General features: G+C 44.4%; 1 long non-coding RNA gene across 1 annotated transcript; it reads right to left on the reverse strand.

Annotated features, from left to right (window-relative positions):
- Window positions 1-13,395: 13,395 nt before the first annotated feature.
- On the reverse strand, window positions 13,396-15,851 carry LOC109029259 (uncharacterized). The gene is made up of 3 exons (XR_002008337.2): window positions 15,528-15,851; window positions 14,636-14,684; window positions 13,396-13,829 (listed from the first exon to the last, which is right to left on the reverse strand). It is a non-coding gene; the product is annotated as an uncharacterized lncRNA (long non-coding RNA).
- Between the last annotated feature and the right edge of the window lie 1,596 nt (window positions 15,852-17,447).

Here is a 17,447-nt window from a genome sequence, read left to right on the forward strand (position 1 = left end):
ACCAACTATTGCTCTTCCATTTATTCAGTGATGCTTAAAGCACACACACACACACACACACACACACACACACACACACACACACACACTCCTCCTTAAAGCTTCCTTAGGTTGATCGATGTGTCAAAGTCATTTTGTATTTCAACAAACAAAAGCAAAAACAAAACAAAACAAAAAACCCTTTAGTCTATGTGTTGCAGGGGCTTGTGCTGGGCCAGGATTCAGAAAGTCTGGAGAACTATAAAGTTTCACCTGGTTGAGAATCACTTGCAAAACCAGAAAGTAGCATTTCACGGCTTAGAAAGGATTAACAGTCACAGCTTAGCACGGACTATCTGTTAAGTGAATTCCTGCATCTGTGGGGAGCTGGTAGAGGCTCCTGTCCTGAACAAAGGGGGATTGGAGGAGTCTCCATGCTGAGAGTCATCATTCAGGGCAAGAGAAGCAGGCCTGGTAAAGTTATGAGAAGGTAAATTTCTGGATACAGCTTTAAGTTGGCCCTCAAATCTCTGGCACAAGGAGACGCTTTGGAATAATGAAAATCTTCTATATCTTTATTAATTAAGGTGGTGTTACACAGGTTTGTCATTTGTCAAGACTCATCAAACTATACACTTAAAATGAATACCTTTTATTGTATGCAAATTATAACTTAATAAAGTTGATTTTAAGGGTAAGATATCAAATCAAATCAAATAATAAACAGACAAGAAAACAAAGTAAAAACCTGATGCTGGCCCACCTCCATGTTTTCTGCAAAGATTACAGTAAACTTTAAAAAGGAAAAGCTTTCAATGTACTCTTAAATATTAGAGCACAAATAGCTTTCTCTACTCTGGGACTCTTTTAACAGGAAAATGAGAGGGGTAGGGAGGTGCTCTCTCCCACCTTGCCAGAGAGCACTGGGCCACTCTGAGACCCTGAGAACTCAAGGATGTTAGTGGTATAGTACCTGGGTGGGGATCAGGAACACCACACAGGATTGGTGGCTGTGCCTGGTAGATGATATAGGACCTTCTAGGGGAACAGAGACCCCACCCGGCAGAAGTGAGAGACACCCGGCCATTTGGAGAAGATGTGGCAGCAAGGGTGGGCGCCGGTCCAGTGGAGCCCAGGAGAAATGGCAGCTTGTATGGCAGGGCTGTATGCAGAAACACAGAAATATGGAAATACAATGCCTGCCACAAGTGCAAACCACAGATGTAACTTTAAATTTTCTAGTAGCCACATTTGAAAAGGCAAAACAAACAAAAAACTAAACTCGTATCCAAAATATTGTCAAGTCAATATGTAATCCATATGAAAAAGATAGTATTGAGACACTTTACTTTTTTGCACTGCCTTTGAAATCCAGTGAGCATTTTACACTATGGCATGTCTCAATGTAGATCAGCTGCATGTCAATGGCGCAGTAGCCCCACGTGACCTTCCTTCTGGACAGCACAGCTCTGTGGGCATAGCAGCACCCACGTGACCAATTTTATTGTATGCAAGGGCTCTCGCCACCCCACTCCACTCAAGAAAAAGCCCACAACTCAGGGTTTCCACCCATACCAGGAAGTAGGGAGTTCACAGGGGCCAGGGCCTTGGGTGGGCAGGCAAAGATGAGAGTCAGAAATAAGAGCTATTGCCATGAATGAGAGCCATAGGCTAGAGAGGCTTGGAAAGCTCAGATTACATGTATATTTTAAAAGTCTAGCTCCAGTGTAAGCTTCAGTGTTCTGTTAACAATGAGCATCACAGAAAAACATCAATTGCATCTTGTCAACCCTCTTACCCTTTGCACTTCTATTTACCGACAATGTTCATGCTACATTGCAGGACCCCATTTTCATTCAAGCCACCTATAATTCTTTCTTAGTTTATCTTGTTTATTCCATTCCATCCTAAACCAACTGGCAGAGTAGAATATTTTAAAGCTTAATTTCTGCAATTTGTTTTACAAAAACAATTGGCTTATTGGATCAGTGTTTCAAACTACAGTTACCCTCCTTCCTCCTTTTAACTCCCTCTTCTCCTTTTAGCCCCCTCCCCCTTTAACTTGTCCCGATTGACAAGTTTCACCCGGCTGAGAATCACTTGCAAAACCAGAAAGTAGCATTTCACAGCTTAGAGGGGATTAAAACAGTCACAGCTTAGCAGTTACTGTCTGTGAAGGGAGTTCATACATCTACAAAGCTTAAAACTGTGCCTGGCACAAAGTAAGTGCTCAAAAAGTGTCAACTACTACTAGGACCAAGTAATTGAACAATGTCATTCAACAGGTATTTCTTGGGTACCTGCTCTGTGCCAGGCACTGTCCTCGTGTTGGGGAACAAAAGGGAACAAAATGGATCCCTACCCTCAGAGAGTTAACATCACAGCTGGGAAGATAGACAAGCAACAGCAAACATCATAAATATGTAGATTTTATTGAATGCTAGAAGGTGGTAAGTCCAGTGGAAAAAAAATAAGGAGCAGCTTAAGGGGATTGAGAGTACAGGGTGGAGAGGCAGTGTGACTGGAGCAAAGGCTTGAAGGAGGTGAGGGGGGTTATCAGGTGGAACAGCCAATAGAATAGTAGAATAGCTTTAGGGCTGGGGTGTCTGGTGTGCTGAAGAATCATGTCTTTGTCCATTTGAACTGTGAGAACAAAATGCCGTAGTCTGGGTGACTTATAAACAACAAAAATTTATTTCTCATGGTTCCAGAGGCTGGGAAGTCCAAGATCACGGTCCTGGCAGATCCTGTATCTGGTGAGGGCCCACTTCCTGGTTCATAGATGGCCATCTGTTTGCTGTGTCCTCACATGGTGGAAGGTGCGAAGGAGCTCTCTGGGGCCTCTTTTCTACAGGCCCTCTAACCTCATCACGACCCAGGGTCCTCATGACTAATCAACTCCCCAAAGCCCCACCCCCAAATACCACCACACTGGGGATTAGGTTTCAACATATGAATTTGGGAGTAAACATTCTGTTTGTAGCAAACAGCAAAGGGGCTGATATGGAGAGAGCACAGAGGGTGAAGACTAGGAAAGTAATGACTAATAGAGAAGGAAATCGAAGAATTAACAAAGAGAACAGAGTGGGGGTAAATGATAGTTTATGGGGGCCCTCAGGCTGGCGTAAAGACTTCAGCTTTCACTCTGAGGAATGGGGACACATTACAGGGCTTGGGGCTGAGGAGGGACAGGACCAGATTTCCGTTTTAAGTAGACTGGGTTAGCTACTTTACTGAGAATAGACTGTGGAAGGTGGAGACAAGGGCGGAACAGGAGACCAGTGAGGAGGCTATTGTGGTGATTCAGGCAGGAGATGAGGTGACTTGGCCCAGGAAGCCAGCACTGGAGTGGTGAGAAGTGATATCACTGACTTGTAATCAACTGGCCACGTCTGTATGTCCCTATTAGCTGGAACTGCCCATCAGGCAAGTGATGATGTTTCTTACCTCTTTATGCCATCGTCAGTAATAAATATTGGTCATTTAGTTTTGTATCTAAACCAAGTTTGAGATGCAGCTATAAGGAAGTGTCATGGAGAAAACTTATGGGTTATATTCAAATTACCAGCAAATTTCAAGCAAAACCAAATATATCTATAATGGAAGTGTTAATGAAGCAGGTGGAAACTTTGGAGAAAAGGAAATCTCAGGTTCAGGAGCATTAGAAGGAAATGCAGGGAGGGAGGAAGAGAGAGAAAGAGAGAGGGAGAGGGAGAGAGAGAGACAGAGAGGGAGGGAGAGAGAGAGAGACAGGGACCGAGACCAGAGGACATGGCTCAGCTGTGAGAAATAATCTGTCCACACCTGAGAGAGTCTTATGTCAGGAAGTTGTGTGGAAATGGCAATCTTGGGCCTGGTCTGGAATTGCAAAGCTGAGAAATAAGGAGTCGGGGTGAGCTAAAATAAATCTTTTACTCAAGCCTAAGGGAAAGAAATCAGGTTAGATTGAAATCCATATTTAAGGGTTAATAATGGTAATAAATTGTACTTAGATGACATTTTTAAAGTTTACTTTTTAAGATACTCTTTTTTATTTTTTAATGTTGTTGAGCTTTTTTAAAAAAAAGTTTTATTTCAGGGGAAGAAGAAAAAGAAGCATGATCATCACATAGTGGAAAAAATTGTGTGACTCTCGGGCAAGTCATTTCAACTTTCTGAGCCTCAGTTTTCTTTTCTGTGAAATGAAAGCGCAAGGTTAAATGGTCTCTTCTGGCTCTAAAATCGTGTGGGTTTTTAACAGAGAGAAAAATGCACTCAGTTCCCTCTTAGTTAATACCCCTTGTGGACTGCCTGCCAGTGTGAAACTCAAGGTCAAGGGTACAAGTAAAGCCCTCCTTACCTATCAGTTCATCCTGACTGAAGGCAAACAGGGGGTCTCTTGAGAGCTGGATTTACAAGCTGAACCCATCACGTGACAACAGGCAGCCCACTCAGAGCGGGTGGAGGTCCAACACAGATCCTGGCTCCTCTTACAACTCTGGGGGAACCTGGCGTTGGCTCATCCCTGGAATGGTGTCTGCCTCTCCATAGCTGTTTGTGAGGGTCTGCCCTCTGACACCTTGTCTTCAGGCTTTAATCGACACACGTGCCAAGCCATGCACTGTGTGCCGGGGACCCAGCTGTGAACAAAGACCCTCACAGTCTAAAAGGGAAAACAGACATTAAACAACAACTACGAATGATTTATTACAAAATCCTGAGCATGCAAAGTGCTATGCGAAGTAACTACAGAAGCACTTAACGTTGCTAATTTAGTACCCCAGGCTAAAAAAGCGATTTAAACTGACCCCTCAAGGATGAGCTGGAGTTAGATGAAGAGAGGGAAGAATACGCTGGACTGAGGAAATAGCTTTGAAGAGATGACAGAGGACCCCTCTCTGGGACTTTCCTCCTATCATGCCACCATGTTTACCAAGGTTCCATATGGCAGCTAAGATTTAGAGGGATAATGGTAGTCATTCATTTGTTCATTCATTCACAGCCATTATTATGTACTTACTATATGCTGGGATATAGCAGTGAAGAAGCAGAACAAACCCTCCTAAATAATTCTGCCCTAATGAAACTTATATTCTAGTGGAGAAGGCAGACAAATGTATAATAAAATATGATGATATTAATATAGAAAAAAGCAAGAAATTGATAAAGAAATTGTCAGTTCTGGGGGTGGGGAAACAACATTATATGAGGTGGTCAGGGAAGGCCTTATAGTGAAAAGCCTAAAAGAGTTGGGGTGGGTGGGGAGATTTGTCATACCCAGGGGAAGAGAATTCCCTGCAGAGGGAACAGCAATTGCAAAGGCTGTGAGGCGGGAGTCTGCCCACCCAACTTGAGGAAAGGCAAGGAGGCCAGCACAGTCAAGAACAAAGTGAGCAGAGGGTTGGGGGGTGAGGCCAAGGGGGCTATGGGGCCAAGTTTTCTGTGACTTTAGAGGGCATTTAAGGATTTGGGCTTTTCCTTGAATGAGGAGTTTGAGCAGGAGTAACATGATATGACACATAATTTCAGAGGATCACTCAGACTGGCTGTTGAGAAAAGACTGTAGGGATTCAGGCAAGGGTGGACCAAGGAAGCCCATGTCAGAGACTGGTGATGTGCACTAGGATAGCAGGGACTGAAGTAATGAGAAGTGTTAGATTCTGGGTATATTTTAAAGGAAGAGCCAATAAGATTGGTTGATGGATTGGATATGGGGTATGAAAGAAAGAGGAATCAAAGGGAACACCAAGATTTTTGGCTTGAGTATCTGGAAAAATGAAGTTGCTATTTATGACGTGGGAAAGGCTATAGGAGGAGTCGGTTTAGAGGGAGAAATCAGAGAGGCTATCACTGGGACATGTTAAGTCTGAGATCTCCATTAGACATCCAGCAGAGACAAGCAATAAGAGTTCAGGGAAGAGGTCTGGAAGAGATAAAAACAACATAGGAGTTGTCAGATATTTAGAGCCACAAGACTAGATGAGATTATCTACAGAGTGAGGGTAGATAGAAGGGAGAGGTCCCTGAAGCCCTACAGCACTGAGGAAGATCTTGCAAAGGAAAACTTCAAAAGAAGCCATGATCAAAACTACCTTGAGTAGGCCAAACTTTGTTCTTTACCAGCTCTTCCCACCCACCTCATGCTAGCCTCCTCAGCATCCAATGCCTGACACACAAGCACACACAAACACGTAAACCCAAGTCAATTTCCTGGTTCAGCCCCCAACTCTTCATGATCCTCTTAAAGACCCCAGCCCAGAACTCAGGGAGATGGATTTGAAGGTCTCCTCCCATCTCCTTGCTCCATGCCATGCAATGATTAAATCCTTTCTCTGCTTCAAACCCTGCTGTCTCAGTGCAATTGGTCTGTTTCTGTGCAGTAAGCATATGAACCTGCTGGTCCTGCAACATTTCCTTTGTGTTCTATGTCCCTGCAAAGAACTGCAAGAATGTGAAGCACTGTCCCCAACCATGCTGCATGTGGGGCAGGCTTGGACAGGGGCAGGAAAGCTATGTTACTGGAGATTGGCACCCTGAAATGTTATTTTCATATTCCTTTCCTATTGTTAATTCTACTGATCACTGATCACACTGCTATGCCCATGGAAGAATTATGGAGAAGAGATCTCCTATGTACATTCATAATAATGTGAACTTTAAAAAAGGTGTTTGATTTTGAATACCAGGGATATTATGGAGCTCTCACACCAAAGAATGAGTCATCTCATCTAACCCCCTTCCTCTGGGGACATCTGAGCCAGTTTCAGGTAGCCAGGTTGCTGTATATTCTGTTCCTGGGATCTCGAAGAGGAGTTGGGCAGGGAGCCTTAGTGGCCTGACCATGTGCCATGTGCCAGCTATTGGCCATAGCCATAACCATCTTTACTCTCATGAAGTTCTTCCTGATCTTTCAACTAAAGTTCTCTTGCTGTGGGTTAAGGTCAATCTCTCTTGCATTCTCCTCTTTCAGCCTGTTGAATGGTGATTGGCCACTCAGTCATTCTGTCTCCTGACAATCTGGTGGGGCACCATACTAGATATCATCTGCTCTCCTGTGTCTCATTGTCCTCAGGTCCCAGTAGCACATGAAGTGAACAAATTAAAGGGCTACTGGCAATTTTGTCCTCAGTGGTCTGACTTGCTGATATGGTGAGGAGCACCCAGTGTAAAAGCCAATGGAACCATTGCTTGAGAGAGCTGGGGAGAACTGGGAAGGGGAATGGGCCCAGACCCTCTGTGGGGAGACCAAAAATATATGTGCCTCAGGGGGTGGAGAGGCCAAATTAATACAATCTACTGTTACATGAAAGTCAGACAGAACAAAAATGAGCAGCCAGGGAACCCAGATGCCAGTAGCATCCCTTCATTCTGATGTCCCATTAGAACCCCTGTTTTGTATAACCACTGTATGCCTATAAAGCAAGGGATTTGGGAAGCAAAGAACAGCTGACGGAGGTGTCAATAAGCCAATTTGTGGCTTGTTAGAGTGTTACGCTTGTTTATCGGCATTTGAGGAGACAAGACATTGATGTTAACACACTGGGAGGGAAGCTGTCTGGACCAATAGTATCCTTTGCTGAAAATTAATTTAAACTCTCTTTTCTTTGTGCCAGAAATGGTAGAGCTAATTCATTATCAAAGTGTTGAAATGCCACTGAAAATGAGTTAGGGTAATAGGGAAGAGTCAACAGCAGCTGAAAAAAATCCCAATTTAGCTTTCTTTTGGTAACCTCTAGTAAATGAGACATCATGAAATAATATGCTTTATGGCAGGGAACAAAATAACAAGTGCTTATTTATTTGGGGAATAGGGAAGGCTGCAGGGCTGGGAAAGGAGTTTCATGCATGTATTTTTGGAAAACTGTGAGTTGCTGTCGCCACAGCCCCATTCGCAGCCACTCTGCACGGATGGCAACTCAGCAGTCTGTGTTTTGGACCTCTGTTGGCTTGAAGAGTCCAGGGTTGTGGCAAGGTCAAGTTATTTTACTGAGCTTCTGTGAAATCTCTGTTCAGATCATTTACAAGATCTCGGCTCCATGTGATGGTCTGCGGCTGAAGCTGGGCACAGCATTTCTCATCCCGCTGGTTCACGCTTCCCATTCAGCAGTAACATGGGTCACATGGCCGGAATTGGAGCAGCTTTTGTTTTTTGCTCCTTGTTGTATATACCTTTGGCCACTTTATTTTCCTGGGGAAATTTCAGACATGAAAACTACAACTCATCAGGACCTAACCACTATGAGACTGAAGTAATCATTTGGCTCACTACAAACTCTTTGTCTTTCCATTCTGTCTGTGCCCACATTTGAACCAGCACAGGAAAGATGGAGAGGGAGTCATGAGGCCAAGTTACTCTGGGTTGGCCGGGTTCTTCTTCAGAAGATCCCCCCTCATCTCATCCATCCCAAGCAGAAGAGGTATGGAGGGGGAGACCTCTGCAAGAGCTTCAAGGTAGAAAGCACAATTCTGACATCTTTCTGGGTTCTGCAGACTTGTCATTAGGCCAATTTCCTCACCCCCTCTATTCATGCCCCTTGCCTTGTGACTCTGCAGTTCTTCCCATAAATGAGTGGTCACTTTCCCTCTCCTTAGCTTTGTCACTGGCCATGTGGCAGTGTGACAGTTCTGAGCCTAGGTTTTAAGAGGCATTGTATGCTCTTGCTCATCTTCAGGTGCTTCTGACATCCCCATTGGTCCCAGAGGGAGAATGAGAGATACACGGTACAGAGCTGTATCCCAACTGTCCAGCCAAGTCTGGCTGAGACCAGCTGACTGCAGGTGACCCACACCTGTGAGCTAAATAAATAATCACTCCTGTACAGTGCCAAGATCTGGGGTGCTCTTTTACACAGCAATAGCAAATCATAATGCCCCATTCAAAGCAGAAAAGAGAGTCTTATGTACAAGAAGAACAATCCTTTGGAGGGAAAGACTGACCTCTACTTAGGCAATTATCTAAAATTAAGAGAGTCAGGGCATATTTCCAGCCTGAATGCCCTTCTTAGAGTGAACTGTGCTACTGCACTGTCACCAGGGCCCCCTCTCTGCCTCTGTCCCCTCTCTGGGCAAATAGGGAAACGCCACAGTTTCACCTGAAGAAGCTCCCTTTCTGGAGTTTGAGTACCTGTTTCTCTCATCCTCTCACCATCTCAAAAGGAGGGGGAAAAAACCCTGTATCTGTTAAGGACCCATTCCAAACAATTGTTTTGGAATCTTCCTTAGACTCCTTATCCCATTCATGACAGGAAGATAGGATTGATAGTTCCAGGATTCAAGGGCCAAACACATAGGAGAGTCTTTGTTCAGGGACTGCCATGTGCCCAGAGAGCCTGTCCTTCCATGCCTTCCAGCCCACTGACAGAGTCGAGAGCTCAGGACAGTATAAAAGGGTGTAATATTGTTTTGTCAAAGCCTTCATAATATGAGCACAGGTCTGGCAGCTTGAATGTGAGCTGTTTGGGGATAAAAACCTGGATTACTCATTTTTCTGCTCATGAAAGGCTAGCGATTGCTACGTTTCCACTAAGCCTGGTTGGCATATAGCACAGAACCTCCTTTTTTCCTGCTGTTTATATAAATGGACTCACCTTGCCCAGGCTCTCTGCTGCAAATGTGTGATTAAAGGATTATAATGGTGATGGAAATAGTAATCACGTCTGTTTTCAGACAGAGCCGTCCCTCCAGGGGCCCAAAGTGGTTGTGCTCTTATTCATACCTGTAAGGAAAGGGAACCTAGCAGGCACTTTCATAGATGAGCCCATAGGGCCCCACAAAGAGTAGGATCTTACTTCAGGATACCCAGCCCACAGGCTTCTAGCTTTGATGGGATGGAGGTGGAGGGTGGCTGTTGAAACAGAGTTGGGAGCCTACAGACAGCCAGACCACCAGATCACCCAGACTAGAATTGGAGCATTATCCATTGTGGTGGGTGAGTAGCATAGGGACAAACCTACCAGCAATGGGAGGTGGCCAGCCCACCAAGCAAAGATATTTATTTGGAAAACACATCATGGGAGCTAGACAGACACCCTAACTGGTGGTCAGCATCAGGGAGGTCCAGTAGTTGGTGTCTAGTTACTGAACAGAGCACAGAAAAGGGGATCTAGAAACAAGCAGTGCACAGTGGTTCCAGGTAGAGGTTCTGGAATCAGCATTAGGATAGGGTCAAGGGCAGGACTGAACTCCTACAGAGAGAGGACTCAGAACAGCAAGGCAGGACCCAGGCTCAGAGGAGCAACGGGGTGAGGCAGATTATCAGGGATGTCCAGCCTGGTCGCTAGAACCAGGCAGAAATCCTACTCAGCTGACTCAAAGGCCAGAGCAGGCCCAGCAGCCAGATCAATTGGTGCTGACTCACCAAAACCAGTCACTAGACTCATTCTTTGGAAATAAAAGTCTGGCTCCAGCACCCAGGAAAAGGCGTATTATGCTGCTGGGAGGACAGTGAAGGAGGTGGGAGGAGCACCACAAAAGCCATTTAAGTGCAGTCTTCTGGAGGTCATCGGGATTTTGGATTGCTCCCAAACAGAATTTTGCCTTATGGAAAAACAAAACTTCAACTAACTTCAACTAGTCACGTATCATGATAAAAGTCCAGGGTTCTAGCCCAGGCTGCACCACTGCCTCACCATGGGACTTAGGCTGAGTAGCCTCCCTTGGCCCTGCCTCAGTTTCCCCACCTCCCTAACTCCCTCCTTCACATCATTGTTATGAAGAACACATGAAATAACATATGAAATCACTTTGAAAAAATATAACAGTAAGGTGTTTTCGGTATTAATGTTTACGCGACATATGCATCATCTTCTCTCAAAATTGAATTTCCCAAGGCTGATTTGCCAGTTTGAGGACTATCTCTAGTCCTTTTACTCCTTTTTCCTGATCCCCTACTCTTGGCCATTTCCTTGTCCCTTATCTCCCAGCAGAGGCTTCAGTGATTTTAGAAGAGATAGAGCCATAACATGTGAGAGAACTGCTGGGGCTGGGAAGCTAGGGATCATCTGGTCAACCTTTTCATTTCAGTAGTGAGGCCTTATCACACATGAGAGATGTTACCTGACCAACGTCACACTCCTAGTTAATACAGAGCCAGAAAGCAGTGTCTGGCATACAGTGGGAACTCAGAATACGGTAGCCTCTCTTATTATCATTGCAACTATACCATGCTTTCACAAAGCAATTTATTTTGCTACTTATTAATAACTTTGATAGAAGGTTGGTATTGGAAATAGTGAGAATTGAACAAGAGGCAAGTCATAATTAATGTTACAAAGGGCATTTTTAGATTATCCAATGTCACCTTCAATGCCTCCTCCTCCAGGAAGCCAAAGCTGATCAGGATCCTTTCCCATATTCTCATTATATCTCCTTGTATCTCAGCCTTATCCCACCATGCTAAACTGAAATTACTTCTTTTTTTTTTTCTCTCCCCTTCTAGACTTGAGATTGCTTGAGTGTAGGGACTGTGGTTTTCTCAAAGTTGAATCCACAGTGCTTAATGTTTAATATATGAAACTGTAGATTGTATTAAAGTTCAGCAATCTGTAGGATATATCTTAGATGTTCCCATTTCTTTTTTTTTTTTTTTTTTTTGAGATGGAGTCTTGCTCTTTCACCCAGTCTGGAGTGCAATGATGTGGTGGTCTCCGTTCACTGCAAGCTCCCCCTCCGGGTTCATGCCATTCTCCTGCCTCAGCTCCCAAGTAGCTGGGACTACAGGTGCCCGCCACCATGCCCGGCTAATTTTTTGTATTTTTAGTAGAGACGGGGTTTCACCATGTTAGCCAGGATGGTCTTGATCTCCTGACCTCATGATCCACCCACCTCAGCCTCCCAGAGTGCTGGGATTACCGGCGTGAGCCACCCTGCCTGGCCTAGATGTTCCCATTTCTTTGAGCTCATGGGCCCAGAGAACCCTAGTGCTCAACAAACCTTAGTTATCATCCCAGTTGCTTTATGTATAATCTGCACAACTTTAATAAAGTCACTTACCCTCTTCAAGCTCCAGTTTTGTTATAACTAAAAAAAGGCGGCTATTTATGAAAGGCAATTTGTCAATAACTATCACATTTACAAATGAATAAAGCCTTTGCCCAAACAATTCCTGTTATAGAAATTTGTCTTCACATACACTCCTACATACCCTACAGGTTATACTTACCCACAGGTTATTCATTACAGTTTTATTTGTAAAGGTTAACAATTGGAAACAACTTAAATTGGTTAAAGAAACTAATTTCTATAATACAATACTACGCAGCCACCAAAAAGAATGATGTAAGCCTACATATACTGATATAGAATAAGCTCCAAAGTATAATATTAAATGAAAAAAATGCAAGGTGCATGACAGTGTGTAAAGCAAGCTTTCAATTCATGGAGAGGGGAGAGAGAATATATATGTATATTTGCTTATATATACATAAAATATCTCTGGAAGTTACTCAGGGAACTGGTGACATTTAGTGGAACCATGTGAACAGGAATATATTTTCAAAGAAAAAAGAAAAGGAAAGAAAGAAAGAGAAAGAAAGAAAGAAAGAAAGAAAGAAAGAAAGAAAGAAAGAAAGAAAGGAAAAAAGGTCCCAACCTACTCATTCATCTGTTGAGAAGCATGTGGGATGACCCCTATGAAGGCATACTGTCCATGTCAGGATGTGATACCAGTGTGGGGACCAGCACGGCTCTCAGGCCTTGGTTTACCTATTGCCTCTGAATTGCATAACTTTTTTCCAATCAAGATTCTGTCCTGATCACTCATAGAAGATTCATAGCACAACCATCCAACAACATGTAGATAAAATATTTCCACTCTCCATTGTGAGAAATCTCTTGTGAGGCATAGAAGGAAGGAGAGCTCTCCCTAAAAGAGTATAGAGGTTGACTCTCGAAGGGGTCTTATTATGCCGGGGTCTGAGGTCAGCTGCCTGCAGCACTCTCCCTCTTTGTCTCATAGTGAACAACTGATGTGGGCTTTCCAGCTTCAGCACGTATACAGGTTGTGGCAACTTTCCTAGGGAGAACCTAGGAAGGGTTGTCCCTGTAGCTAGCAGTTTCCTTTGTCTCCTTTATCCCCTTGATGGTTATCTTTCTAAGGTTTCATTGCTTTTAGAGTTACGAGGGAGATTCAACCCTAAAGGAAGATAACTGTGAGCTACTGACCAGAAAATCAGGCCTAGTTATGTTCTAGTAATTATGTGACTCAATATGAAGGAGATTGAAAAGAACCACTGACTCAAAATCCCTTTCCCACACATGCCTGAAATCACATCATTAGCCACTTATGTGTAAAGCCTTGTCATCATAGGTCCTCTCTTTAGATTTTCCTGGGAATGGTAATGTCTTTGAAAGAATTAGCTTAAATGAACATTCATTCATTCAATGATTATTGCATGTTTATTTATGCCACTCTACCAAGTACCTGGACATATGGGTAAATAAGATAATCATTGACTTTAATAATAAATGTCATAACAATAATAATAATGATGATGATGATGACGATGATGATAGCTAACACTTTCTGAATGTTTATTATGTGACCGGCACCCTTCGAATCTCTTTACATGTGTTTACACTGAATTCTTATAATAAATATGAGGAAGATAATGTTATCTCCATTTGTTAGATGAGGAAACTGAGGCACAGAGAAGTTAAGTAGCTTGTCTAGGGTTCCATACCAGGTAAGTAGCTAAGCTGGTATGTGAACTTTTAATCTAACAGATATTTTTCCAGGAAGGGGCCGTAGCTAGGAGTTGAAGGCCTGGGTTCTTTCTCCCTGAGTCATGGAGGGAAGGGAGGTGATCCAGAGTGAGATGACAGATGGTCCTCAAGCCCAGGTCCTGTCCTGGTGATGTTGGGAAGACCTCAAGCTGCATACAGATTTGAGGAGACCAGAGAGAGATTAATCAAGTGACAAGGAAATTGCATGGAAACCAGCCAGGATGAATGGTATGCCCAGTAAACAGAAGAAGCAAACCTAGGGAAAGAGCCTGGGCTGAGTCAGGATCCTGAGGGCTGCAAAAACAAGCACATTTTGCCCAAAAGCAGCATAAGACTTGGGATCCAGGTAGCCCAGCAACCAAGCAAAACTAGAGAAATAAATCTGCCTGGCAGCAGTGTGAAGTTGAGCTTTAGTAAGGAAGGATATAGTGACCCAAAGGATCTGGCTACATGAGGAGTCTACCAAATTGGGGTGAGACAATAATGGTCTGCAATTCCTAAACCATATTTAAACGTCAAGCTCAGCCAAGTTGAAAGGAATTGAGAATCTGCTTTGGGCCTGGCTGAATGTCCCCAAGCTCATCCTAAGTGGCTTGGAGTTGGATTGACTGAGCCACTTAGGATCAGGCCAGAGACTAAGCCTGACATATTAAATTCGGGTTTGTCAGGGGGCAATTAGCTGGTCTCCCTCCCTTCTCATGCAAGTTATGGATATGCCACCGAGAGGGGGAGATTGTTTCTTCCTAAAGTGCTCCCTGGGACATGGAATTGAGCCCTGAATAATAACTTCATTCTTTTTCTAAGTTTCCCTGCCAGATCTCCCTGGCTGAAGAGGAAGCTGTGTGCTTGCAAGCCAGTCTCCCTCTTTTTGGGCTGGATCTTCTAGGAACTAGGTGATTGGGACAATGGAGGTAGGGAGAAGCCAGTGGGGGTGGGGAGGCTAAAATGGACTCACCTGTCACCGAGTCACATTCAGAACCTGGTCTGCAGCACTCATTTGGGGGCTGGAAATGGAGGGGGAAGAGATGAGTTTTAGCCTATTCTAGAAGAAAACAAATTCCGTTTTTTTTCCCTCCCTGATTAGCATTTTTATTGTGTCCCTCCTATTTGCTCTGCCTGCTCATAATTAAATACTGCCCATGGTGTCTCGTCTATCTTGGTAATGTTCTCTTGGACACCGATGAATTGGATTTTCTTTATGGACTTGCTCCACTGAGAGAAAATAAGACTCAAGTTCTGCACCTCCCCCCTGGCAGGGTGGCTCAGTCTCAAGAGGGTGTTTGGCACTGAGGTCAGGAGTCTCCTCACAGCACTCTCAAAGTGCCTGATCTGGAGTCTTGGAAAGAAAATGAAAAAAGTACCGGGTCTTCTTGTCCACAGAGCAACCCCAGTGAGAGATGACCGAGGATATGAGGCAGCTGCCTCTGTTCTGCTTGGGAAGGCCTGGGGCCCAGAGCCTGGCAATAATCCTACAACATTAGAAGAGAGGGGCTGGGGAGAGGGATGAGGGATGAGGTGCTCTAGAAGGGAGACTCTAGGCTTTCATCCAGGACTCCAAACAGAACTGTGGGGCTGTTTGTAATCCCTGTACTCCCATCTGCCAGACTCACCATTGATCTCTTTACACAACCCAAAATCATAGACCCATAGTCATGGCTGCGGCTGTGCCCCTCGGGTCATCCCTCCTCTATGTCATCATATTCCCTCTGTATCCACTCTATTTCCAAGGAACTGCCTTATACTCTCCATCTTTTTCTCCACCTCTGCTCTTTAACCAAAGCCCAGCATCTCCTCTCATCCTATCTAACTTGGTCCACAATAAAGGGGGGATGAAGTGAAATTTGAACCTTCTCAAGTGCAGGTTTATCACTGTACAGGTTCAGAAGATGTGTCCCTAGACCAGCAGCATCAGCTTGCATTTGGGAACCTGTTAGAAATGTAAATTCTAGCCCAGCTGGTGGCTCATGCCTGGCCTGTAATCCCAGCACTTTAGGAGGCAGAGGTGGGGGGATTCCTTGAGTTCCGGAAGTCAAGGTTGCAGTGAGTCAGGATCCATGACTGTTCCATTCTGGGGGACAGAGGGAGACTCTGTAAAAAGAAAAAAAAATAGAAAGAAAGAAAGAAAAAGAGAGAGAGAAAGAAAGAAAAAGAAAGAAGAAAAAGAAAGAAAAGAAAGAGAAAGAAAAAAGAAAGAAGGAAGGAAGGAAGGAAAAGAAGAAAGAAAGAGAAAGAAAGAAAGAAAGAAAGAAAGAGAAAGAAAAAGAAAGAAAGAAAGAAAGAAAGAAAGAAAGAAAGAAAGAAAGAAAGAAAGAAAAGGTGAATTCCTGGGTTCCACTCCAACCTAATAAATTAGAGACTCTGGGGGTGGGGCCCAGCCACCTGTGTTGTAATAAGGCCTCCAGTCATTGTGATGCATTTTCACATTTGACAGCCCCTACACTAGCCTGACTTTCCACAACTCCCTCAGCAGCATCTTCCCTGAAGCCCACACCATATGTGTACTACTAACTATTTCCTACCAACCACTGACTCCAGGCCACTCCCCTGCTTCCTGAAAGAAACTAATTGCCCTGCCTCTGACCACTCTCCAAGGAGCAATGCTTGCCTCCTCTCACATCCCTCCTCTGCACCTTCTTCCTGGGCAATGTCATCTTTTCTCACAACTTCAGCTGTCACCTCTAGGCTGATGATTCTCACATGCGCATTTCTAATGAGCAACTCTCTCCCAAGTCCTAGAAATACACTTCTTTCTGCTTATCGGGCACTTGACCTTGAATACACCAGGCACCTCACTCACCTGTCCCAAACAGAACTCCCCAACACTGATGTTCCAGGTTCCTCATTTTAATTCATTCCCCACCTTGACTCTGCACAGAGATTTCTCTGACTGAGACTTGCAAACACACGATCACCTATAATCTACTATAACCTTCTTATCCCCACTCCCTTATCATCCAAGCAAAGTGGTGGTGGTCAGGGGAAGGGAATGTCATTCCTACACACCCCTCAGGCAGCTCTTTGACATGGGCTTCCATCCTTGTCATTTGTCTTATGTGTCAAAACTTTTCCTGCATTAGAATAGTGGAGAAAATAAGTATTATTTGCACCTCAGGTCCCATCTAGGGACGGTCCTATTCCACAGCAGCTTAGTTTCTAGGATCTCTGATTCCTCTCCACATGCTCAGCAGCCCTGAGCTGTGTGATGAATCTTCCTCCAGCAGAGAAAGGATGAAAGGGAGATGTCCCACAGTCCCTAATCTTCCTGTCAGGGTCTGACCCTGGCTGGCCATTCTCCTGAAATCTCAGAGTGGTAGCCACACAGACATGTGCTGTCAGGGGACATTCCCTGTGGCTCTGGATCCTGAGCTGCCCCCAGAGAGACCCCTGTCTAGGCAAGCAGCCTAGAATACAGTCAACCTTCAGTGAGTGTTTGTTGAATGAGTAACAAAATGCTGAAGAATGGAAGAGGCTCTCAGAGTACCTTGTACCAGTCCCTGCCTTTCCAGCCCATCTAACTCCAATGCGTCTATGCAGAAAGGAGCTAAAGCAGCGAAGAGGAAGATGGAGAGACTTGCAAAGAACATTTCTTTGTGATTTTCTCTTCTGTTTGCCTCTAAGGAAGACCTCTGGATCAGGAAAAACATATAGGCTTCCCAGGGCAGCAATCCCTTATCCTTCTTGCCCTCCATCCTGGACCTGTGCCCTTCCAGGCTATGGGCAGAAAGAAGTAGACAGAGTAGCTTGGAGACAACTTTAAGTGAATTCAA

This window comes from Gorilla gorilla, chromosome 1 (genome assembly GCF_029281585.2).
Source record: "Gorilla gorilla gorilla isolate KB3781 chromosome 1, NHGRI_mGorGor1-v2.1_pri, whole genome shotgun sequence".
Taxonomy (NCBI): Eukaryota; Metazoa; Chordata; class Mammalia; order Primates; family Hominidae; genus Gorilla; species Gorilla gorilla.